The 25,591-nt window shown below is 38.7% G+C and overlaps 1 protein-coding gene and 1 pseudogene across 2 annotated transcripts in view; one reads left to right on the forward strand and one right to left on the reverse strand.

Moving 5' to 3' along the window:
- LOC138446257 (S-phase kinase-associated protein 2-like) overlaps positions 1-16,923 on the reverse strand; it is a 68,597-nt pseudogene extending 51,674 nt beyond the window's left edge.
- Positions 1-25,591, forward strand: part of MMP16 (matrix metallopeptidase 16) — a 379,172-nt gene that overhangs the window by 147,613 nt on the left and 205,968 nt on the right. The gene's annotated exons all lie outside the window — the stretch shown is intronic.

Raw genomic sequence — 25,591 nt, forward strand, 5'->3', positions numbered from 1 at the left:
TAGCATGCATGCTTGCAATGTGGATACACAGGGCTTCCCCGGTTGCTCAGTGGTAAAGAATCCACATACAATTCAGAAGCCATAGGAGACACGGGTTTCATCCCTGAGTCAGGAAGATCCCCTGGAGGAGGACATGGAAGCCGCTGCAGTATTCTTGTCTGGAGAATCCCATGGACACAGGAGCCTGGAGGGCTACAGTCCATTGGATTGCTAACAGTCAAACATGATTGCAGTGACTTGGCATGCACGCACGTGGATTCACAGATTGAGAACAGATCAGTTTCCTTCTTACTATAAACTACTGTTAGATACGTAGGACCAACACTAACATTTTAAAGTTTTGAAACTATTTTAAACACTCATCCTAATTGTGCTTTCCTCACAAGCCTTCAGAAGCCTCATTCATGTTTTCATCCCTTTGATTCACTCCTACGCAGATTAATCTCTCTGATGACTTTCCCTTTCACAATCTATGTTTTCTGGAGCTCATGTGGTACTCTGTCATGTCCCTAGGGCTCATTTCCACTTCTTCTTGACTATTCAACTGTGGTTTCTAGGTCCCTATCCGGTGCTTTCTGCCTGGCGAAGATTTTCTGATTTTCTCATACTTAATTTTTTTCTTAAGTGTGTTCAGTTCAGTTGAGTCATTCATTCCTGTCCGATTCTTTTCGACCCCATGGACTGCAGCACATCAGTCTTCCCTACCCATCACCAACTCCTGGAATTACTCAAACTAATGTCCATGGAATCGGTGATACCATCTAACCATCTCATCCTCTGTCATCCCCTTCTCCTCCTGCCTTCAATCTTTCCCAGCATCAGGGTCTTTTTCAGTGAGTCGGTTCTTCGCATCAGGTGGAGAAAGAATTGGAGCTTCAGCTTCAGCATCAGTCCTTCCAGTGAATATTCAGACCAATTTCCTTTAGAATGGACTGGTTGGATCTCCTTGCAGTCCAGGGGACTCTCAAGAGTCTTCTCCAACACCACAGTTCAAAAGCATCAATTCTTTGGCGCTCAGCTTTCTTTATAGTCCAACTCTCACATCCATACATGACCACTGGAAAAACCATAATTTTTATTAGACGGACATTTGTTGGCAAAGTAATGTCTCTGCATTTTAATAAGCTGCCTAGGTTGGTCATAACTTTTCTTCCAAGGAGCAAGTGTCTTTTAATTTCATGGCTGCAGTCACCATCTGCCGTGATTTTGGAGCCCAAGAAAATAAAGTCTGTCACTGTTTCCACTGTTTGCCCATTTATTTGCCATGGAGTGATGGGACCAGATGCCATGATCATAGTTTTCTGAATGTTGAGTTTTAAGCCAATTTTTTCAGTCTTCTCTTTCACTTTCATCAAGAGGCTTTTTAGTTCTTCACTTTCTGCCATAAAGGTGGTATCATCTGTATATCTGAGATTATTGATATTTCTCCCGGCAATATTGATTCCAGCTTGTGCTTCCTCCAGCCCAGCTTTTCTCATGATGTACTCTGCATATAAATTAAATAAGCAGGGTGACAATATACAGGCTTGATGTACTTCTTTCCTGATTTGGAACCAGTCTGTGGTTCCATGTCCAGTTCTAACTGTTGCTTCTTGACCTGGGTACAGATTTCTCAGGAGTCAGGTAAGGTGGTCTGGTATTTCCATCTCTTATTTTATTTGGAAGTAATATATATATATTATTTCAACTTGTCCTATCTATTTATTATATTTTATAGTCATTTGGCAGTATTTTATATACACAGATATAAAACATAATGATACATATAACATATATATTTTATAATTACATATTATGTTGCATATATAAATATGTAATATTATGTATATATATCTTTTTCCAAGAGAGTTTTATTTTTTGATTCCTACTCTTTTGTATATGAATTTTCTTTTCTTTGTGGTTATTATACAGATTTTGTTTTGGCTTTTCTTTGACATGTTTTGTGTTTCTGCTTTCTAATACTTTTTTAAAGGTTATGCTTTTTAAAAATGTTTTGTTATTTCCCTCGTGTCAATTCTCAGTTTTTGAAAAATTGAGAATTGATAAGAAGCAAATAATATAACATTTGCCTCATGTTTTTTGCATAGTATAACGGAGCAGTCTTAGCTTTCTGTACCTATGTAAGACCTGGGCACTGAAAAGCTTGCTGAATATGAAGGCCAAACTTGCAACTGGGGGTCTCAGTATATAGTTGTGTATTGACTTGGCCTCTAGGCTTTTATCATTTATAGACTTTTCTTTTAGCTTTTGATTTCCCTAGAAAACTGTTCCTGCCTGAGGGAAATAACCCTGTCTGCCAGCCTGGGATCCAGGTGGGGAGAGGGACAGAGGCCCTCCCCATTTAGCATGTAGACTGTCACTCCAACCAACCGTTCCCCCAGCCCCCATTCCAGGGCCTAATTTTTGTGCTGCACCCCAAACGTCTACCATGCCTCTCATCCCTCATTTCTGAGACTTTTTGGCTAAATTTTCTCAGAATTTAAAGCTCATCTGAGTGCAGGATAGTTAATCTGGGTGCACAGATGACCCAGACTGGATTTTTGAGACTCTGGCTGATCCTTACACAACTTTTAGATAATCCTTTGTGAGGTTATTTCTTTTCTTATTTAGTGGAGTTTCAGGAGGGGACAGTATAAATGCATATGATTCAATGTGCCAGAAATCATAAATATGTCCTTTGTACATGTGTAAAAAGCTAGTATTTTAAGTTACATGTACATAGATATGATATAGATATAAGTTATGTAGATATGATATAGTACTAAAAGCAAATTGGTCTATAGCATCCACTTCACATTGACCTTACTGAAGTGATTTTCTTTCTTTTGTGATATAAGTTTATTTATTTATTTTTTTGATTCTCACTGTGCAGATAATTATTCCTCTAAGAAATAAAGACCTTGCAATTCCTAACAAATAAGTATACTTAGGCAATGATTATCAGTGACTGATTCTGGCTGAAAAAAAAATTACACACACACAATCTGAATGTGAGCCTTTCTCTACCAATTTACAAGATACACATAAATTGACTTGATAAATGACACCATGAAAATGTAATCAGTGGAGTCTAGGCATATAGTTTGAAAAGATCTCTATAAAACCATCAAATTTCTTTAATAAATAATTGGAAGAAAATAAAAAGATGAACTTGGGGAAGTTATAAACTATAATACCCTAAAAGACTTAAAAATCACAATTTCGAGAACCTTATTTAGATTCTGGTAAAAGCAAACTGTAATAATAAATTATATCATTATAATGACAAAGCAAATGGAGAAATATGAAAAGTGAGTGGATATTATAAGATATTATTAAATTATAGTAAATGTTTCAGGAGTGATAATGGTAATGCAATTCTTAAAAGTAGATACTGAAGTAAATTATTAATGAAATGATATCATGCCTTGTGATATCTTGGATTTGTTTTATAATAATCTGGGAAAGGAATGAGTAGAGGAAGAGATAATATAAGATCAGAAATATATTGATAATTATTGAAGATGTGTGTATACATTAGATTCATTTACCATTATTTCTACTTTTGTCTGATTTAAAGTAATAGTAATAAAAAAAACCTAAAGGCAATTTTACTCCTTTCAAAAACATGAGTGTATCTACTTCTGAAAACTTCAACTCAAAATTCAAAATGCTCTGAATTCAAAACACAAAAATGGATTAAGGATGCTTGCTTACAATTCATAAGGCAAAGCTCTGCATTTGAAACTACTGTGTCTACACTGAAATATGCATACTGATCAGAGCCAGATATTGAAATAAATAACCCTGGAATATTATAAAGTTCTATTTATTTTTACTTTAATCCAGTGAACATTGTAATTGTATAAAATGTTTTATTAAATACCTATTGTCCCATAGCCTAATGTGATTCCGTGCTTTTCAGTGAACCAGAGGGCTGGGCCTATAAATTATTAAAATGAATGAGACTGTGATCCCAAAAGGCTACTGTAACAAAAGTTCTATGAGTCAATAAAGTCATAGTCTTTCTTTTTTTCTTACGTCCTATATTATTTCCATGCTCATCACTTCCTAGTGGTCCCTGATCTTATGCAACTGCGGTTGCTCAGTCACTGACTCTTGTCCAGCCCCTTGTGACCCCATGGACTGCAGAAGGCCAGGCTCCCCTGTCCTTCATTATCTCCTGGAATTTGCTCAGATCCACATCCATTGAGTCTGTGATGCTCTCTAACTGTCTCATCATCTGCCACTCCCTTCTCCTCTTGCCTTCAGTCTTTCCAAACATTAAGGTCTTTTCCAGTGAGTTGGCTCTTATGCAAAGAGCCAAAGTCCTTAAAACAGCCTGCATTTCTTGGTTCTCTGAAACTTTTTTGACTATAGGTCTATTGTGTTGCCTTTTCTTTACCCTCTTTCAGCTCTAAAAACAAATTCTTCCCTGTGTCTTTGACAACTGCTGCTGCCTCTGACTGGATCTGCATAATTCCGTCCTTCACCTTCCTCCAGCTTCTTCTTAGGATGTCATTTTCTTACTGAGGGTCTGCATGCCTGTCCTTTTGCTAACTGGGCACTGCCCTCCCCAGTCCTCCTTTCCTGCCTTTTTTTTTTGTGTGTGTGTGTGACTCATATCTCCATATACTATTCTATATATTTACCTTTTGTCATGATATTTACTTTTTTTTGGTTGTTATTTTTGTCACCTCACCAGAATGAGAGCCATGTAAAAGTGTTATGACAGTTATTAAAAGGTTACTCTTATTTTCTGTACTTTACTTTGTCATACATCAGGCAGAAATAGTCATGGCTTCAGGTTTGTGCCAGTGTTGGGACCACTCTTTGAAGAGCGTTGCTCTATATTACATATGATATTTCATGGTGAAATATGTACTTGTTATTGTAGTAAAATGGTTTTCAGATAGCACAAATGCATGGGATACAACAAATACTTATGAGCATGCACGGACATTATGTAATTTTTTTGAAAAAGCAGACAAGATGAAATATTATTCTATTCTATTCGATATATTCTATTCTATTTGGCCACCAGATGTGAAGAACTGACCCATTGGAAAAGACCCTGATGCTGAGAAAGATTGAGGGCAGGAGGAAAAGGGGATGACAGAGGATGAGATGGTTGGATGGCATCACTGACTCAATGGACATGAGTTTGAGTAAGCTCCGGGAGTTGGTGATGGACAGAGAGGCCTGGTGTGCTGCAGTCCATGGGGTCACAAAGAGTTGGACACGACTGAGCAACTGAACTGAACCGATTCAATATATTCTATATTCCTGCTTTTTTCTGTTTATGGAATAAGCTCAACTTGATATATACTTTAGTCATCACGTCAGGATCCAACCAGTCCATTCTGAAAGAGATCAGCCCTGGGATTTCTCTGGAAGGAATGATGCTGAAGCTGAAACTCCAGTACTTTGGCCACCTCATGAGAAAAGTTGACTCATTGGAAAAAACTCTGATGCTGGGAGGGATTGGGGGCAGGAGCAGAAGGGGACGACCGAGGATGAGATGGCTGGATGGCATCACGGACTCGATGGACGTGAGTCTGAGTGAACTCCGGGAGTTGGTGATGATCAGGGAGGCCTGGTGTGCTGCGATTCATGGGGTCACAAAGAGTCAGACATGACTGAGCAACTGAACTGAACTGAACTGAACCCCAAAGAACTACATGAGGGGACTACTTTCTGAGATTTAGGGAGGATTAAGAGAACCTGCAGAGGATAGTGAGGGACCCTGAGATTGGCAACAGCAGGCAGTTGTTACTGTCTAGTACTAGGAGGGCAGATATCTGTGATTCAGTTTTCAGAGCCTGGTGAAATCTGCGGTCATGGAAGAATCACTTCCAACAGATGTGTGACCCCCCAAAAATGCCCTGAGGGCAGGAGAAGGGGCATGGATAGCCCAACTGCCCCTCTCGTTGCTCCTGTGTCCTCCACCAGTGGAGGACAGTCCAAACGCTTATCACATGGCAAGGGGCCCTCGGTGCTGCAGTCCATGCAAGTCAGCCTCCCAGGGTACAGGTCAGAGGGGGCAGAAAACCCCCCATAGAAAGGCAAGTGGAAGCCAACATAGAGCATTTTTAGAGGTGTCTTTAGATTCAGTTGCTATTATTTAGTTTCCTATCTTTTCAGTTATGAAATGTCCTCTAATTTATCATCTGTTTCTTTTCTGATTTAGGATTAGAATAATAATTTACTCATTGAATGAGTCCAGATGAATTCTGCCCCTTATCCTATGCTCTTGAAGTGTTTGGGAGATTTCTGGCTATAGATGATCATGCTAGTGACTGATAGGGAGTTGAATCAAGAGTAGAATCAGGAAGACACATTAAGAGATCTCAACCATTTTTCAGTCTTAGAAGTTTGAAGTCTCAATCTAAGGCTGAGGATGGAGAGACTGTGTATTTACTGTGCACAGTCAGTGAGAGGTGTAGACTGATTTGTTGAAAGAGATAAAAAAAAAAAGGGTTGAGATAAGTTCCAGGTTTGGAGTTTGGTTGACTAGATTGTGTCATTTACCTCCATAAATAACTTAGGCTGGTAATGTTTTCCCTGCACTGGGAGCCCCATGAGCAGTAATGAAAGGTTCAGTGTTAAACGTGGTGGCTGATGTGCTATGGAGATATCTAAGTGCAGATGGTGGGTTTGGGAGAAAATGTATTTCATGTTTTCTGGAGCTCTGGAGAGAGAGCTCAGCTGAGGGCACAGATAGAGGAGGCATCAGCATTTAGGTATTGGTTTAAGACATTATTATAATTAGCAGGCTTCAAGCGTTGAAAAACCACAATATGCTAGGTGCTTGGTAGACTCGGAGAAGTTCAGTAATCTGTTTCCTTAGCAGAAGATGAATTTTCTAAGGATAGAGAAATTTAAGTCAGATTTTGATGGGAGTGGCGGGGGGGGGGGGGGGAGGGGTAGTGGGAAGGAAGAAACATCAGCAAGTAGAAAGAGAAAGAACCATCTGATTTCTTTTCCAATTTTATATATATCATTGATGTTAACTACTCTAAGTGATGACTTCTTTTTCCAGACTGCTTTTCTTTGGTCTGTAATCATAAGGCTAAGTACATAGCTTCAGAGTCCTATGTCACAAAGTTCATGAGAGAAATAACACAGGATTAGCACTATTAAAAAAAAAGAGTTCTTTCTAAAACAATTCTGTGACTGCTGTGTTTGATCTTATAATTGAAGATTTTTCTGCCTTTGCTCTGAATTTTAGGAAATTTTGCCACTGGCATCATCTTCATATCTATTCTTTTACCCTTAAATGTCAATGTTTTCTATTTTACTCCTATTCAATATATTTATGAGAGAAGCATTCAATATTGTATGAGGTAGAATATTTTTAAATGAATGCAAATGTAATCATGTAATTCTGTTTCACAGACCATTTCCTCATTCTCAAACCATTTGGGTTTGCAGGGTTGACCCATTTCAAATTTTAATTTAAGTACTTATCAAGTCAAAATAACATTTTAAACTAAACACAGATGAGTAACATACAAGAGTCAGTGTGGAAGGTCTTAGCATAATGTTTACTGGATTAGTGTTCTAATGACATGGCTACAAAAATACAGAATACATTCTATTTAATCAGTACACGTATAACCCCTGATATTCATTTAAAATATATTGTTTTAAACGATCTTTAAAATGATGTGGGATATCATATGTTATACACTAAAAGAATTGCTTTTAACCAGAGTTTGCCTCTGAATTTTGATATATTTATTAGGTCTTTTAAAATCATAATTGCAGAAAAGTTAAATACTACAGAAATACTCTTCTGTTTCAATGTTTTACCCACAAATTCCACTCATAAGAGGCAAACATGTTGAATGATTTTTTGGAAACGTACAAATTTAATATGCACGTGCCAGCATAGCATCTGCTGTGTATGTACATGTGTCTTTAGTAATAGCTTGCATTCACCTCTTTCTATCTGTTCATATGGCTCCATTTGATTCTTCTTTATTAATACATAATATTCTACTATAATCATCTGTCTATTCATTCAATATTTATTGAGTACCTAATCCATACTAGGGACTTCTGCAGTTTAATAGGAAATTCATGGTCTCTGCCCTAATGGAACCTAGAGTCCAGAGGGTGAAAGGCAAGCAAGTTAAATACCTATTTTGGAATATACTTTAGAGGAATCAACTAGGTTATACAGATATAAAGTAATAGGAGAGATGTATTTATTTAGGATGATTTGGAAAGGATCCCCTCTGAGGAGATGCCATTTGAGCTGAGACCTGGAACACTGAAAGGAAGCAGTGAGACACTCAGAGAAGGTCTAAGTCTCTTTTCCACGCTATTCTATTGACATAAACGAGAAGGCACTGGCACCCCACTCCAGTACTTTTGCCTGGAAAATCCCATGGACGGAGGAGCCTGGTAGGCTGCAGTCCATGGGTTCGCGAAGAGTCAGACACGACTAAGTGACTTCACTTTCACTTTTCACTTTCCTGCATTGGAGAAGGAAACGGCAACCCACTCCAGTGTTCTTGCCTGGAGAACCCCAGGAATGGCAGAGCCTGGTGGGCTGCCATCTATGGGGTCTCACAGCGTTGGACACGACTGATGCGACTTAGCAGCAGCAGCTATTGACATATTACGCCACAGTTTATTAATTCATTTCATTCTCTAGTTAGAAGTTTTCTTTCTTTCTTTTCTTTTTCTAGTAGAGAAATACTGTTATAAACATTTGTGCACAGCTATCCTGGTATACATGCGCAAAAATTCATCTAAGGGATATATGCAGAAATAAATGTGCTGTATAGATATTTATATCTACTTTATTCCAAATAATTCCCCAGCATACTATGTATATTTAAATGCCTTTAACAGTATGGAAGCAGGCCTGTTTTTTTTTTTTTTTACAACTTTGCCAGTAATTTGTAATGTATTTTTCCTTAGGTTTTATTACTCTTAAGGGATATGACGTGAAATAATTCCCTCGCAACTTCAGTGGCGCCTCTGGCTCTTCCTGCTTCCTAGGATCTCCTCCTCCTCTGCTGTTGATATCTCTCCTCTGGTGCTCCTGGTGTTGGTGCTTCATCCTCCTCTTTTGTGGTCTCTCTTCCCCTCTGCATCCTACTGCTAATTCCCCCCTCTCTGTCCCACTGTACATGCATGCTAAGTCTCTTCTGTCATGTCCAACTCTTTGCGACCCTATGGACTGTAGCCCGCCAGGTGCCTCTGTCCATGGAATTCTCCAGGCAAGAATGGTGGAGTGGGTTGCCATGCCCTGGGTCTCCCCAACCCAGGGATCAAATCTGCATCTCCTGCATTGCAGGCAGACTGTTTACTTCTGAGACACCAGGGAAGCCTCTCTGTCCCACAGTTGCCCTCAAAATGCACTGCCCTTAAAATTGTGTTATTCGGGTTAGATTAGTGTTCATATTTGCAGGGAGTGTAGGATGACAAAGGTGTAGCTTACCTGCCACATTGCCATAGAGAAGTCAGTTAAGGATGAGGGAATGCAGACTCAGTTGATATGTATAACACTTGATCCATTAAGAAAACTAATCCATGGATTTGTAAAGTGCAGACAAGCTAGCAATTTGCATAGATAAATCAATTAGGGATGTCCTCAGGACAGATGAAAAACTACCATTGATGCCTGTTGCAGACTTTGTACTAGTGTCTTGAAAGTGTTTTAAACATAAATTATAAGACACAGGAGGTGAGAGGAATCGAGCAAGTAGAAAACAGTTTATGGTAGAGAGTGGGTATAGCTCAAAGAACGTATAATTAAGAGGAGGAAATACCAAAGGCAAGGAAGATGAGGAATTGATCACCCTAGACATTTTGGTATATTCAGAGCAATAGTGGTATGGGCCTGGCGTGAACTTAGGCAGAGCCCAGGAAACATATTCTCTGTTCCATAAATATACCACTTTGGATAATATCCAGGGAGTATAGGTCTTTAGACAGAGTTGAGTTTGCAGAAGCAGATGCGTATGAACTTTTGAAGTTCATTAAATACAAGGATAACAAGTTTTAAACCAGTACAGGAAGTAAATGATAGCAATCATAATGTCTTGAACAGGAAAGTTAAAAAAAGAAAATGATATTTTAGGATAATTAATCTTTCATTCCTAAATAGGATAGATTAAGATGGAAAGAAATGGAGCCAGGAAATGAATGAGGCAATTAGGAAAGTGTCACAATATTCAAGTACAAGTAAGGAAAGCCTGGCCTAGGGAGGTGAACTTGAAGATGGAAAGGGGACAGAGGAGCCTTTGCATAAAAAAGTTAAAATGTTTTTCAAGTTGTGTTTAAATTCTGTTGCCATTACCTTGTGAGGTTTGGTAGCCCTATGCAGGCTTACCTATAGTGTCCACATAAGATTCTATCAGAATATCTGCTGTTTCTCTGATGACTCAACTATGAACTCCTTGATGGCAAACACTTTGCTATTTCTGTGCATCCTACTGCCTACCATTCTTTACAAGAAACAAACCAAAGAACCCGAATATGCACCAACCTTAAATAAGATAGAAGTAATAATCATGATAATGATACCTGTAACATACTTTACAGCTTTGCAGAGTTGTGTCTACCTCTGAAAGATATCATTAACTCATTTCCTAATCCATATCCTCAGCTACGGTCAGAATTGCATTTACTAACTGTTCCATTTGTGCTCATGTTCCCTTCAATTCATTGTTTGTGCAGCAGTCATAATGATATTTTTTTCTAGTACAAATTTGATTATATGACTAAAAGGCTTAAAACCCTATTCTGCTTTTCAAATTAAAACCCTACACAAGTTTTTGCATAATCTTATAACTCCTTATTGCAAAATTCAGATTAAAATTGAAGAAAATAGGGAAAACGACTAGACCATCATGGTATGATCTTAATCAAATTCCTTGTGATTATACAGTGGAAGTGACAAATAGATTCAAGGGATTGCATCTCATAGACAGTGCCTGAAGAACTATGGATGGAGGTTCGTGACATTGTACAGGAGGCAGTGATCAAGACCATCACCAAGAAAAAGAAATACAAAAAGGCAAAATGGTTGTCTGAGGAGGCCTTATAAATAGCTGAGAAAAGAAGAGAAGATAAAGGCAAAGGAGAAAAGGAAAGCTATACCCATCTGAATGCAGAGTTCCAAAGAACAGCAAGGAGAGATAAGAAAGTCTTTTTCAGTGATCAATGCAAATAAATAGAGAAAAACAATAGAATGGGAAAGACTAGAGATCTCCTCAAGAAATTAGTGATACCTAGTGAACATTTCATGCAAAGATGGGCTCAATAAAGGACAGAAATGGTATGGACCTAACAGAAGCACAAGATGTTAAGAAGAGGTGGCAAGAATACACAGAAAAACTGTACAAAAAAAATCCTTATGAAACATAATCACGATGGTGTGATCACTCACCTGGAGCCGGACATTCTGGAATGCAAAGTCAAGTGGGCCTTAGGAAGCATCACTACGAACAGAGCTAGTGCAGGTGATGGAATTCCAGTGGAGCTATTTCAGATCCTAAAAGATGATGATGTGAAAGTGCTGCACTCAATATGCCAGCAAATTGGGAAAACTCAGCAGTGGCCACAGGACTGGAAAAGGACAGTTTTCATTCCAATCCCAAAGAAAGGCAATGCCAAAGAATGCTCAAACTACAGTACAATTTCACTCATCTCATATGCTAGCAAAGTAATGCTCAAAATTCTCCAAGCCAGGCTTCAACAGTATGTGAACTGTGAACTTCCAGATGTTCAGGCTGGGTTTAGAAAAGGCAGAGGAGCCAGAGATCAAATTGCCAACATCCACTGGATCATCGAAAAAGCAAGAGAATTCCAGAAAAATATTTACTTCTGCTTTATTGACTGTGTCAAAGCCTTTGACTGTGTGGATAACAATAAACTGTGGAAAATTCATAGACAGATGGGACTACCAGACCACCTTATATGCCTCCTGAGAAATCTGTATGCAGGTCAAGAAGCAGCTGTTAGAACCGGACATGGAACAACAGACTGTTTCCAAATTGGGAAAGGAGTACATCAAGGCTGTATATTGTCACCCTCCTTATTTAACTTCTATGCTGAGTACATCATGAGAAATGCTGGGCTGGATGAAGCACAAGCTGGAATCAATATTGCTGGGAGAAATAGCAATAACCCCAGATATGCAAATGACACCATCCTTATGGCAGAAAGTGAAGAAGAACTAAAGAGCCTCTTGATGAAAGTGAAAGAGGAGAGTGAAAAAGTTGGCTTAAAACTCAACATTCAGAAAACTAACATCATAGAATCCAGTCCCATCACTTCTTGGAAAATAGATGGGAAAACAATGGAAACAGCAATAGGCTTTATTTTGGGGGGTGGGGCTCCAGAATCACTGCAGATGGTGACTGCAGCCATGAAATTAAATGATGCTTACTCCTTGGAAGAAAAGCTATGATCATCGTAGACAACATATTAAAAAACAGTAACATTACTTTGTCAAAAAAGGTCCATTTAGTGTAAGTTATGGTTTTTCCAGTGGTCATGTATGGATGTGAGAGTTGGACTATAAAGAAAGCTGAGCGCTGAAGAATTGATGCTTTTGAACTGTGGTGTTGGAGAAGACTCTTGAGAGTCCCTTGGACTGCAAGGAGATCCAACCAGTCAATCTTAAAGAAATCAGTCCTGAATATTCACTGGAAGGACTGATGCTGAAGCTGAATCTCCAATACTTTGGCCACCTGATGCGAAGGACAGACTCATTGGAAAAGACCCTGATGCTGGGAAAGATTGAAGGTGGGAGGAGAAGGGCACGACAGAGGATGAGATGGTTGGATGGCATCACCGACTCAATGGACATGAGTTTGAGCAAGTTCCGGGAGTTGGTGATGGACAGAGAAGCCTGGCATGCTGTAGTCCATGTGGTCACAAGGAGTCAGACAGGACTGAGTGACTAAAGTGAACTGATGCCAGTTGTTGAATAATCTTATGATATAACTTTTTTAGATTCACTCCCTCTCAGCCAGCATAACTTTCTTTCAGTTTCTTGAAAACTCAGTTCTTCAGGATGCTCTAGTTATCTATTGCAATGAAGCATTCTACCCCAAAACTTCGTGGGTTAAGACAATGACATGAATTTTGCTCATAAATAAGTAATTCGGGCAAGGCTTAGCAAGGGGAGTTTGTCTCTGAGAACTACTCATAGGCTAGGAGCAGCAATCACTTGAAAGCGTGTTATTCACTTCTTGGCAATCAATGCTGACTGATTGGCTGAGGCTTTAGAGGAAGCCGTCACTGAGAACATCTGTGTGTGGCTTTTACACCTAGCCTGTGCTTCCTCACAGTACAGAGCCTGGATTCTCAGACTGATTCTCCCAAAAGAGAGAACCAGGCAGAAACTGCATTACGTTGTCTAACATAGCCTCAAAAGTCCGGCAGCATCCCTTCCATCATATTCTATTCATGAAAAGCATGTACAAGGACTTGCCCATAAGTGTGTGGAGGGGAAATTGGACTCGTTTTGATGGGACAGATATCAAATAACATTTACACATGTTACAGCCACTTCTCAAGCATCTGGGCATTTGTACCTGCTTATCTGTCTCCTTAATAGGAGCCCTTCTCTTTTTTCTAATTTTACATTTCAAATTTCAGTTGAGCCTTCAATTTACTTCATGTGGCTTCTTATCTTGACATTTAAATTGGATCCTTTAGTTAGACTTTACAGTACTCCATTCTTTTAAAGCCCTTGTTACAGTCTGAAAGGAGATGTTTACTTAATGCTTGTCTTCCCAGCCATCAGCCCGTAAATTCCATTAGACCAAGGATTACTCATGGATTAGTCACTGAAATGACCTCAAACTCTAGTCAAAAACCTATACATTATGGTTTTTCAGTAAATATTAATACTTGCTGAATTAACCTACAACGGAAGAGGTTTGCTTGAGTTTTAAAACCCTTATTCTTTAGAGGAACCTAGAACAGGGCCTTTAGCCCTTGATAAATTTTTATTAACTCATTAACCCTGAAGCATTTGTATTTTTAGAACACAGATAACCTTATTTTGAAAAAAAAGTTTCTAATGTCACAAAGCATTTGACCTTTTAATTACCTTAATTATAGCAAATGTTAAACTCTTTCAACTTTCAGTGCTATGTTACTCCCCTTTAAAAAAACAGTTACATTTCCAGGAACTATATACCCCTAGGGGCAAAGGATGCTTTCAGATTCTGAAGCACAGGATTGTCCCTGGAGAGAGAAAGCTGTTTTGTGAGAGCCCCCAGGATTGAAAGTGGAATACATGATTGTGGCTGTTTTGAAATATTATTGCTCTGTTCACTCTATTTTCTGGGGTTATATCATGAGAATCAAACCTCATTAACTCATCTCTGCTACATCAAACAGACTTTATGTTGAGTGCTTCCAAAATTTATAAAAGTGGATTGGCATATCAAACCTCTCTTCTTACCATGTGGCAGAGATCAGAGAGACAGAAGTTATCTCTCCTTTGTCTTCAGAACATTGTGATGTTTTGAAGGAAAACTTTTTTATTTTTACAAGATTTTACTTTGAAACGTCTAGAGAATCATAATTTCTAGCCTGCTGCTCATACTTTCTCTTTGGAACTGGTAGCATATAGGTTGTTGGGCAGACGGTTCTGTGGCTGTGTGCTAAGTCACTTCAGGTATCCAACTCCTTGTGACCCCATGGACTGCAGCCCTCCAGGCTCCTCTGTCCATGGGATTCTCCAGGCAGGTATACTGGAGCGGGTTGCCACACCCTCCTCCAGGGGATCTTCCCAACCAAAGGGTCAAACCCACATCTCTCATGTCTCTTCTTTACCACTGGTGCCACCTGGGAAGCCTGGTGGGCAGATAGGTGATGCTTAATGTGCTTATCATTTGCTTTTTTTCACATTTTTTTTTTCTTCAGTGAAATGGCCCATCTTCCCACTGATGGGATTCCACTGTGTGAAGCTAGACAGCTGATTTCTCACCTAGAATGACCACTGTAGGTCATCTTTAATCTTAGATAATAAAGGTTAGATTTGCCCAAGTCTCTTTGGCTTTTGGCAGTTGTTAACTCAAGAGTCAGACACACGACTGAGTGACTGAACTGAACTGAAGCTCAAGAGCCATTTTAGATTCTTGCTGAGACTTGTATTCCTGAATATCACCTACTTGCTCTAAGGTAGCCCTGAGCAAGTTTATTAACTCTTCTTAATCTATTTGCTTACCTGTAAGATGAAGATAATAATACCAACCTCACAAGCTTGTAATAATTGCATGACCTAATATAGCAAGAGAAATGAGCACACTGCCTGTATTAATAAATGTTAACATTGATATGTTATTTACACTGGATATCAATGTTTTCCTAAGAGCAATTTTCAAGTAGTAAGAAAGCAAGTCCATACTAATGTTTATCTCCAGGTGTGGGGAGAAAAGGTAGAATATGAACTGGCAATGATAAAAACCTAAAAGCTGCGAAGCTCTTTCCCAACAGTGATGCAAGTTGTCGCTCAGATTTTACCTTGTTCTGTGTTTCCTAGAGCTTATCTAGAGGTGCCTGGAAGTTAATTTTTCTGTGAATGTGATAAACAAGTGTGCTAGTCATATTTGATGCTGTTAATGTTGAGTTTGAGGACTCTAACTGGGGCCTAGTTGTGTGTTTTAGGGGTGGGGAAGGGACGAATACTCAAGAAGTTAACCCACTGAGCAGGAGACAGCAAGACTATCTATAAGGTTTCAATTGTGATATCAATTGGGCTTTAATATACAGGTTAGCTATCCTTATTATTCTAATTACCCAAGGTCAGAGAATACCATAGACTGTTTTAGGTGTTACTCCTGTCTGGCTAAATGCGAACATAAAGATGTATAAAACCAAAGCTCCTGTGTAGTGATTATGATAAAGGCAGTGAGAGATTCAAATGGAATGCTATGTGGTATTGGTGGTAATCACAGAGTGGAGTCAGGGAAGTTTTCTATGAAGAAATCGAATTTGAACTAAATTTTTAAATATGAAGAGAAATGTATTTTTGTGTTTCATACATAGGAAAATTAAATGCAATGCCCAAAGGCAGAAAAGAACTTAGCTTGCCCCTGAAATGGAAAACAAACAAGTCTGTGCCTGGAATGTCAAGAAAAGGTGCTATGAAAAGAAGCTAAATGATTAACAATGGCTGTGCATGGACTTGTGGACAGTAGTATTCAGTTTGAATTTTATAATAAATTGGTGGATAACTGCTAAAAGGCTATAATCAAATGAATGATGTAAGTTGATCTACTTTTAAAAAGACAGCTCATGCCATGTCACACACATTAGGATCACTTTTATAAACACAGTAATAAACAGAAAGTAACAGTCTTAGAGAAGTTGTGGAGAAATAGAACCCTTCGTGCATTACTGGCAGTGTCTTGCTGTTCATCCTGCCATCTACGCCAGCTGTCTTGCTGTATCTCACTGTTCACTGAATCCAGGGTAGCAAGGCCAAAGCGGGGGAGCTGGGAGAAGACTCCAGCAGCCATCGGAACTGCAGGCGTGTGTATTCTCTCTGCGGGCACAGCAGCTGGAGCAGCAGCAGACAGGCTGCCTTCTCTCCTCTCGTGGTTGACCCTGGGGACGCAGCCGTAACGCGCGGCCTCACCACCGTAATGCAGCCATAACGTAGACCTAGCTTAGCCTCAAGGGCTATCCAGGTGAAGCTTATATACGCTGGGTTCGATCCCTGGGTTGGGAAGATCCCCAGGAGAAAGGAAAGGCTACCCACTCCAGTATTCTGGCCTGGAGAATTGATGGACTGTATAGACCATGGGGTTGCAAAGACTCACTTTATATATGCTTATAGAACAAAAGTAGCTCTGGCCAGGCAAATACCTCATGACACACAGGCACAGTGGTGTAAGTGATCTCAGCTGTTACATAATATTTACGAAACATGCGGTGAGAGAGGCTGACCACCGCCATCTTGGCTAAGTTGCTCATTCCCTACAGGTGGGAATGTAAAATAATAAGGATTCTGGTGGCTCTGAAGGTAAAAAAAATCTACCTGCAATGTGGGAGACTGGGCTTCGATTCCTAGGTTGGGAAGATGCCTTGGAGAAAGTAATGGCTACCCACTCCAGTATTCTTGCCTGGAGAATTCCATGGACAGAAGAGCCTGGCAGGCCTACAGTCCATGGGGTCGCAATGAGGCCAACAGGACTGAATGACTAACACTTTCACTTTCACTGAGGCAAACAGTAGGACAGTGCCTCAAAAAATTATACCTAGTATTGACATATAATCCAGCAATTCTACTTCTAGATATAACCTCTAAGAACGGAAAGCTGAGATTAAAATAGATAATTGTACACCAATGTTTATAACACCGTTATATATAATATTCAAAAGATGGAAGCAACCCAAATGTTCATCAGTGAATCAATGGGATAAGCAAAATGTAGTATATATATTCAATGCAATAGTATTCAACTTTAAAAATTGCATGTGTAATGTTGCATGCTGTAACATGAGGAATGTTGAAAACATCCTAAATGAAATAAACCAGACACAGTAGGGCAAAATCTGAATAATACCACTAATACCAGGAAGCTGCTGCTGCATCACTCGGTCGTGTCCAACTCTGTGCGACCCCATAGATGGCAGCCCACCAGGCTCCCCTGTCCCTGGGATTCTCCAGGCAAGAACACTGGAGTGGATTGCCAGTTCCTTCTCTAATGCATGAAAGTGAAAAGCGAAAGTGAAGTCGTGAAGTCGAGTCTGACTCTTAGTGACCCCATGGACTGTAGCCTTCCAGGCTCCTCCCTCCATGGGATTCTCCTGGCAAGGGTACTGGAGTGGGTTGCCATTGCCTTCTCCGAGGAATTAGTCTTATACCCATGCAACTTCATGCAACTACAGCTCCTTTCATGATGTAAAATGGAATGTTTTGTTAGCACAGAAACTAAAAAAACTCAGTTATTGTAGATATGTTTTCAGACAGCCTGCCTTCTCATTTTGAAGTGCGAATTGGATCTTCTAGGATTCCCTAGGGTCTAGACAGGCCGTTGAGTCCCTTCTGTGGCAGAAAGGCCGCCTTGAACAACAAAGTCAAGCTTGGGTGTAGTCAGATCTCTATTTGAATACTGACTACTCCTCTCTTATTTGGGTGTCCTTGGATATGTTATTCAATCTTTCTGGTGTTTTATTCTGTCATTATAAAATAGAGATGATGATGCTTAACTCGCAGAATTGTTATAACCGTAAGATAATGCATGTACATGGCCTAGTGTATAGCAGGCAGTACAAACTGGCAGCAGTTGATATTATCAAGGTCTTTTGAGGCTGGGGCTGAAATTTCATTGCAACTGAAAAATGGATTCCATATAGCAAAATAACAAGAGATCAAATTATGAATGTCCTGAAAATTATTCTAAGGAGTTGATTCTATAGGATTTTAGTAGCTTCAATAGAGCTTGACAGAAACGAAAAGCTTGGGAATGGTCACAGCCAGAATATAATATATAGACATTGGTAGACTCTGCTCTCATCTCTTAGGGAGAGTAAGTATATCACATCACGGAGACTTTTAAGGCATTAGCTTCATTTTAAAAATTAGAGTGGTTTCCGTAAGATCATTATATTGCTCCATCAGTCATTTTTTTAATCATTATCTTTGAACTGACTGGTATTCATTTGTTGTTGTTGTTGTTGTTTAGTTGCTAAGTCATGTCTGACTCTTTTGCAACCTCATGGACTAGCCCATCAGATGCCTCTGTCTGTGGGATTTCCCAGGCATGAATACTTAGGTGGATGGACATTTCCTTCTCCAGGGGATCTTATCAACCCAGAGATCAAACCCGTGTCTCCTGCATTGGCAGGTGCATTCTTTACCCTGAGCCAGCAGGAAGCCCTAATTAAACATTATATATGTTATAAAACAAACTCAAAATAGAAATAGTAAGATGAGCTAAAGATGACAAAATTAATGATTTTTGTATATGCTCTATTATTCTGAAAATATTGATTCAACTCTTTGAAGTACAACAGTTTTAAGATCCATTTTATTTCTCATTTTTCTTCAAGTATAGGTGACTTACAATAGTATATTAGTTTCAGGTGTATAAGATAATGATTTGATATTTTGTAGATTATATACAATATAAAATTATTATAAAATGTTGACTGTATTCCCTGAATGGGACAGTACATCCTTGCAACCGACTTTTTTTATGCATATGGTTTCCGCCTCTGAATCTTCTTTGCCAATCTTGCTCCTCCCCGTGCCTCTCTCCCCTCTGGCAGCCACTGTTTTGTTCTCTATATATTTGAGTCTATTTCTGTTTTGTTGTATTCATGCATCTGTCTTATTTTTTAGATTCCACATTAAGTAAAAATGTATGGTACTTGTCTTTCTTTGACTTACTTCAATAAGCATAAGATCCATTTATTTCTAATCTTCTTAAAAATTGCCATGGCCCAAAAGACACCTCGTAAATATCTGTAAATGCGGCAGGAAGAGCTATGTCATTAGCTAATTACAAATCATTAGGCTTATTCATCAGTTATGCAATGTTTTTTGGTAAAGTTCACATGGTGAATTCTCATCTTTCCTGCTATCTATCAGTCATTTCTAAAAACAAATCAGGTGTTGCATTTTCATATTTTTAACTGAAATTAGTCTTTTGGCAGGTTATTTCACAGGTGGAAAAATCTGTTCCCGGAATTTTAAAGTACAAAATTCTGAGACAATTTCAATAGCTAATTTATTTATATCTTTTGAGAATGAAGTCATGTGATAATGGAAACATTTCCAAACATGCATCTTTAAAATACTCTCTACATGGTGCATCTTTCTTTCAAAAGCTGTTTGTTTGTTTTTTTTTTCCACCTGAATTGCTAATACATCACTTTCATCTTAATAGGGGAGACTAAATTTATTTTTTTTAATATATACTCACAAACTAGCTATTGAGTAGATACTGCAACTGGCCCTGGACCAGCACAGGCTTGAACTGCACAGGTCTGCTTACATGTGCTAAATGGCTCAGTCGTGTCCGACTCTGCAGCCCTCTGGACTGCAGCCCACCAGGCTCCTCTGCCCAATGGATCTTCTAGGCAAGAATCCGGGGGTAGGTTTTCATGCTGTTTCCCAACTCAGGGATCAAACCCGAATCGCTTACGTTTACCTGCATTGGCAGGCTGGTTCTTTCCCACTAGCACTGCCTGGGAAGCCCCTGCAGACATGCACACTTTCCTTTCAATGTGTTTTTAATTGGAGGATAATTGCATTGTTGTGTTGATTCCTGCCACACACCAACATGAATCCGCCATCTGTGCGCCTATGTACCCTGCCTCTGCAGCCTCCCTCCATCCTCCAAGCCCGTCCTGCCCTCTGTGTGGTCACAGGGCACCTAATCTAAGCTCCTTGACTCATATAGGACATGTCCCCTGCTGTTTAATATTATATATGGTCATGTATATGTTTCAGTGCTGTTTTCTCAATTCGTCCCATCCTTCCCTTCCCCCACCGTGTCCATAAGTCTGTTCTCTATGTCTGTATCTCCAATGCTGCCCTGCAAATAGGATCATCAGTACCATCTTTCTAGATTTCATATATGTGCCTTAATATACGATATTTGTCCTTCTCTTTCTAACTTGCTTCACTCTGTATAATGGGCTCTAGGTTCATCCGCCTCATTAGCACTGACTCAAATGTGTTCCTTTTTCTGGTTGAGTAATACGCCATTGTATACATCCACCACACTTCTTCACCCATTCATCTGTCTGTGGACATCTAGGTTGCTTCCATGTCCTAGTTATTGCAGATAGCACTGCAGTGAACATTGGAGGACATGTGCCTTTTTCAATTCTGGTTTTCTCAGCAATAGTATGGGATTGCTGGGCCATATGGGAGTTTTATTCTTAGGTTTTTAAGGAATCCCCATATTGTTCTCCATACTGGTTGTATCAGTTTGAATTCCCACCAACAGTGTAAGATGGTCCCCTTTTCTCCACACCTTCTCCAGAATTTAGTGTTTGTAGACATTTTTGATGATGGACATTCTGACCCATGTGAGATGATGCCTCATTGTTGTTTTGATTTGCATCTCTCTAATAATGAGCGATGTTGAGCATCTTTTCATGTGTTTATTACCCTTCTGTATGTCTTCTTTGGAGACATGTCTGTTTAGGTCTTCGGCCCACTTTTCATTCGGGTTGCTTGTTTTTCTGCTACTGAGATACATGAGATGCTTGTATATTTTGAAGGTTAATTCTTTGTCAGTTGTTTCATTTGCTATTTTTTTCTCCCATTCTGAAGGTTGTCTTTTCACCTTGTTTATTGTTTCCGTTACTGTGCAAAAGCTTTTAAGTTTAATTAGGTCCTATTTGTTTCTTCTTGGTTTTATATCCAATAATCTAGGAGGTGGATGATAGAGGATCTTACTGTGATTTATATCAAAGAGTGTTCTGCCTATGTGTTCTAAGAGATTTATAGTTTCTTGTCTTACATATAGGACTTTAATCCATTTTGAAACTTTTTCAATGTATGTATTGGAAATTTTGGGGGGAATTTATGGTAATATGAGGAAAGAAAGCTTACAAATGAACAGCATAGCATAGAAATACCAAAATTAAGAAATGATATGCCATGACTATATAAAATATATGTAAATATATACATAGCATGCAAAATATGTATTATTCAACAGTTCCTGTGCTCAGTTGCTCATCTGTGACCCTATGGACTCCAGCCCACTTGGCTCCTCTGTCCACGGGGTTTCCCAGGCAAGAATAATGGAGTGGGTTGCAATTTCCTTCTCCAGGGGATCTTCCTGACCCAGGGATGGAACCCATGTTTCCTGTGTCTCCTGTGTTGGCAGGCAGATTCTTTACCACTTAGCCACTGCCCTCATGATAATAGGCTATTAGTAGTTACATTTTGGGGTTGTTAAAAGTTATAACAAAGAGTAACTAAAGAGCCTCTTGATGAGGGTGAAGGAGGAGAGTGAAAGAGCCAGGTTAAGACTAAGTATAAAAAAAACTAAGATTATGGCCTGTGGCCCCATTACTGTATTTCAAATAGAAGGGGGAAAGTTGGGCTCCAAAATCACTGCGGGCAGCGACTGTAGCCTTGAAATCCCAAGACAGTTGCTTCTTGGCAGGAAAGTGATGGCAAACCTAGACACTCTTGAAAAGCAGAGACATGACTCTGCCATCAAAGGTCTGTGTAATCTTCCCAGTGGTCACATACAGTTGTGAGAGCTGGACCATAGAGAAGGTAGAAACCAAAGAATTGATGCCTTCAAACCGAGGTGCTAGAGAAGACTCCCGAAAGACCCTCGGACAGCAAGGAGATCAAAGCAGTCAATCTTAAGGGAGATCAGCTCTAAATATTCACTGGAAGGACTGCTGCTGAAGATGAAGCTCCAATATTTTGGTCATCTGATACGAATAGCTGACTCATTGGAAAAGACCCTGAAGCTGGGAAAGATTGAGGGCAGAAAGAGAAGAGGGTGTCAGAGGATGAGATGGCTGGTTGGCATCACAGATGCAGTGGACATAAACTTGGGCAAACTCTGTGAGATGGTGAGGGACAGGGAGGCCTGGTGTGCTGTATTCCATGGGGTTGCAAAGAGTCAGACATGACTGGGGGATTGAACAACAACAACAACAAAAGTTAAACACACATTTTGAGGACAGTGAGGGCCAGCACCCTTGACTCCCACATTGTTCAGGAGTCAACTGTATTTGCAACTACTTATCTTTACAAAAAAAAGACAGTATATACTTTGTCTTTTTGTAAAAGAAATGAATACTTTATTTAAGAGTGACAACTTTTTACGTACTTTGTAAAGCAGGAAATGGGCTTCCCAGGAGACATGGTGGCAAAGAATAGGCCTGCCAATGCAGGAAGACACAGGAGACCTGGATTCAACCCCTGGGTCAGGAAGATCTGCTGGAGTAGGAAATGACAGCTACACCAGTGTGGTTGCCTGGAAAATTCCATGGAAAGAGGAGCCTGCAGGCTACAGTCCATGGAGTTGCAAAGAGTCATACATGACTGAGCGTACACACACATAGGCAGGAAACACCTACATGATAATAAAATACTTTCTTGGTCATTTCACATCTCAAAATATTATACAGTTTCTACTTTTTAAAATGATAATATGTGAATCCATTTAACTATAGCTGCCTGTTATTTTTATTTTATTTATTTTAATGTTCTGGCATCAAGCTAACTCGTGAAGGTAGCAGTCTAAGCCCCTTTGACTGTGGAACCCCATCTCCTTCCTTCGGACACTTGATGGAAGACAAGTGACAAACGAATGCATGAAGTCTGTCCAAGGGAGGGTACCAGCATCAGTCTGTGCAGTAAATAAAAGTGAAGTTTATTGTTTTTCTTATTTTGTAATTAGGAAAGTTCATGGATAAATGTGTGGATGTGTTCATTTTATACAATGCTTTGGTATTTCATGCCTACGTTTCCAACACATATTTTACCTCTACCTCAAAGAACCTAGTCGAGGTTAATTTATTCATCATTTTTTGGTGTTGGTGAGACTAAATCTGCCCATCCCTTCAATAAAGGCAGGTTCAGTACATCTCCTGTGTGACTTAGGCTCAGCTCTGTAGCTCAGATGGTAATCTGCATGCAAGGCACAAAACCTAGGTTCAGTCCCTCAGTCAGGAAGGTCCTCTGGAGAAGGGAATGGCAACTCACTCCAGTCTTTTTGCCTGGAGAATCTCATGGACCGAGGAGCCTGGCAGGCTACAGTCTGTGTAGTCACAAAGAGTTGAACACAACTGAGTGACTGTCCCTACTACTACTAATGTCTTTTAGAAAATTCACAATAAAGATGGATAAAGAGACAGTGTATCACAGTACTCTAACTTTCCAGCACAATGACTAGCATACAATGGAATCCCATTAAGGGCAGTTGTCTTTTTAATTAATTAATTAATTAATTAATATTTTAAATGAAACAAAGTTGATTATTTTTTATGATAAAAGGTATAATTCACAAAGAAAATGTATGTCATAAACCATTAAACACCTAACAACAAAGAAGCAAAGATGAATAAAGCAAAAATCAGAAGAAATATGAGGGAAAATAGAAAAATATATAATCAGAGTAAGACATATTAATATTTCTCTGAGAATATTTTATCAAATATAGAAAAAGTAAGAATAGAAACATCTTGAATGATATTATTAATAATTTAAGTATAATAGATTTATAATTCTATTAATTTATATTAATTATATCATATACAAATATACTTAAAATTTTGTATCTCATACATTCTTAGATATCCATAGGACACTTTAAAAAACTGGAAAAAGATAAACATTACTAAATTTCAAAAAGTAGAATTCTTTTTCTTGTGATTCAGTTATGTATATTATTTTTGAAATGACTTTCCTTTATAGGGTATTAAAAGATATTGACTATATCTGTGCTAAATAGAGTAAATCTCTGTTGCTTGTTGCTTATCTATTTTTATAAATTAGAAATCTATCATTCTATTCTTAATAAGTCAAACAAGTAGAATCAAAATGTCATAAATTTTTTAGTTAGGCCAATATTAATGTTTTCTAAAATATATATTATATATAATATTTATATACATGTATACAAACACTTTTTACTACTCTGTATAAAGGCTTGAAAAAGAACATAAAAAAATCAAGAAGAAACTGGAAAATACAAGCTAAATGAAATGGGAGCCATGCCCTCCTCCAGGGGATCTTCCCATCTCTGAGGTCAAATCTGCATCTCTTGAGTCAGTCTCCTGCATTGCAGGCAGATTCTTAACCACTGAGCCACCAGGGAAGCACTTTTGGGCTAATAGGTAGCTATAATTCATGCTTATATCCACTTTTCAGAATAGAAAATTCAGGTTCTATATTCTACAATTCTTTATACTCAGTAAATATGTGAAATATCAATGGAATATGTCCTCAAATTTAAATAATTTTGCTGATGATAGCAAAAGATAAAGGATGATCAGATTTTATTGCTTATTTTGGTTAATAACAGAATATAACTGTTAGAAGTCTCATATTGGAAAATGGAAATTAACTTGACAATATTAAGAACTTACCTATTAAAAGTACATTCTTTCAATTACACTATGTTAATTACAGAATAGTTTAAATATTTTATTAGTAAAAATGTTAAATTTAACATGAAGGCAATAACTTTTAAACTGTATGTCCCAATATAATTAAATATATGTATATATAATTATATAAGTGGAAGTGTTATTATAAAAATATACTTATCACCCTTTTCCATGTTCTTCCATACTAAATACTATAACTGAGATCGTTTAATCACTGGGTATGTGACACTTGCATTTGACCATACCAAACATTAGCTGAAATGAAAACTATACCTGAAATAACTGTCACAACTAGGAATATGGACTGGCAAAATGAGTTTTCAGATTAAATAAAACTCTAAATCTACCTCCCTTTGCTTCCTCTCCACTAATGTCTGTGATATCTAAAATACATCCTTTCATGCCCTAATAAATTTAATAGTTTAATCATTTAATTTTTTTCAGAGAAGAAGGTTAGGTTATCTGTGCATCGTTTTAATGTGTTCTCCCTGCATGTTGAGGCCTGTCAGTGAGGAAGTTT

Source organism: Ovis canadensis, chromosome 9 (genome assembly GCF_042477335.2).
Source record: "Ovis canadensis isolate MfBH-ARS-UI-01 breed Bighorn chromosome 9, ARS-UI_OviCan_v2, whole genome shotgun sequence".
Lineage (NCBI taxonomy): Eukaryota > Metazoa > Chordata > Mammalia > Artiodactyla > Bovidae > Ovis > Ovis canadensis.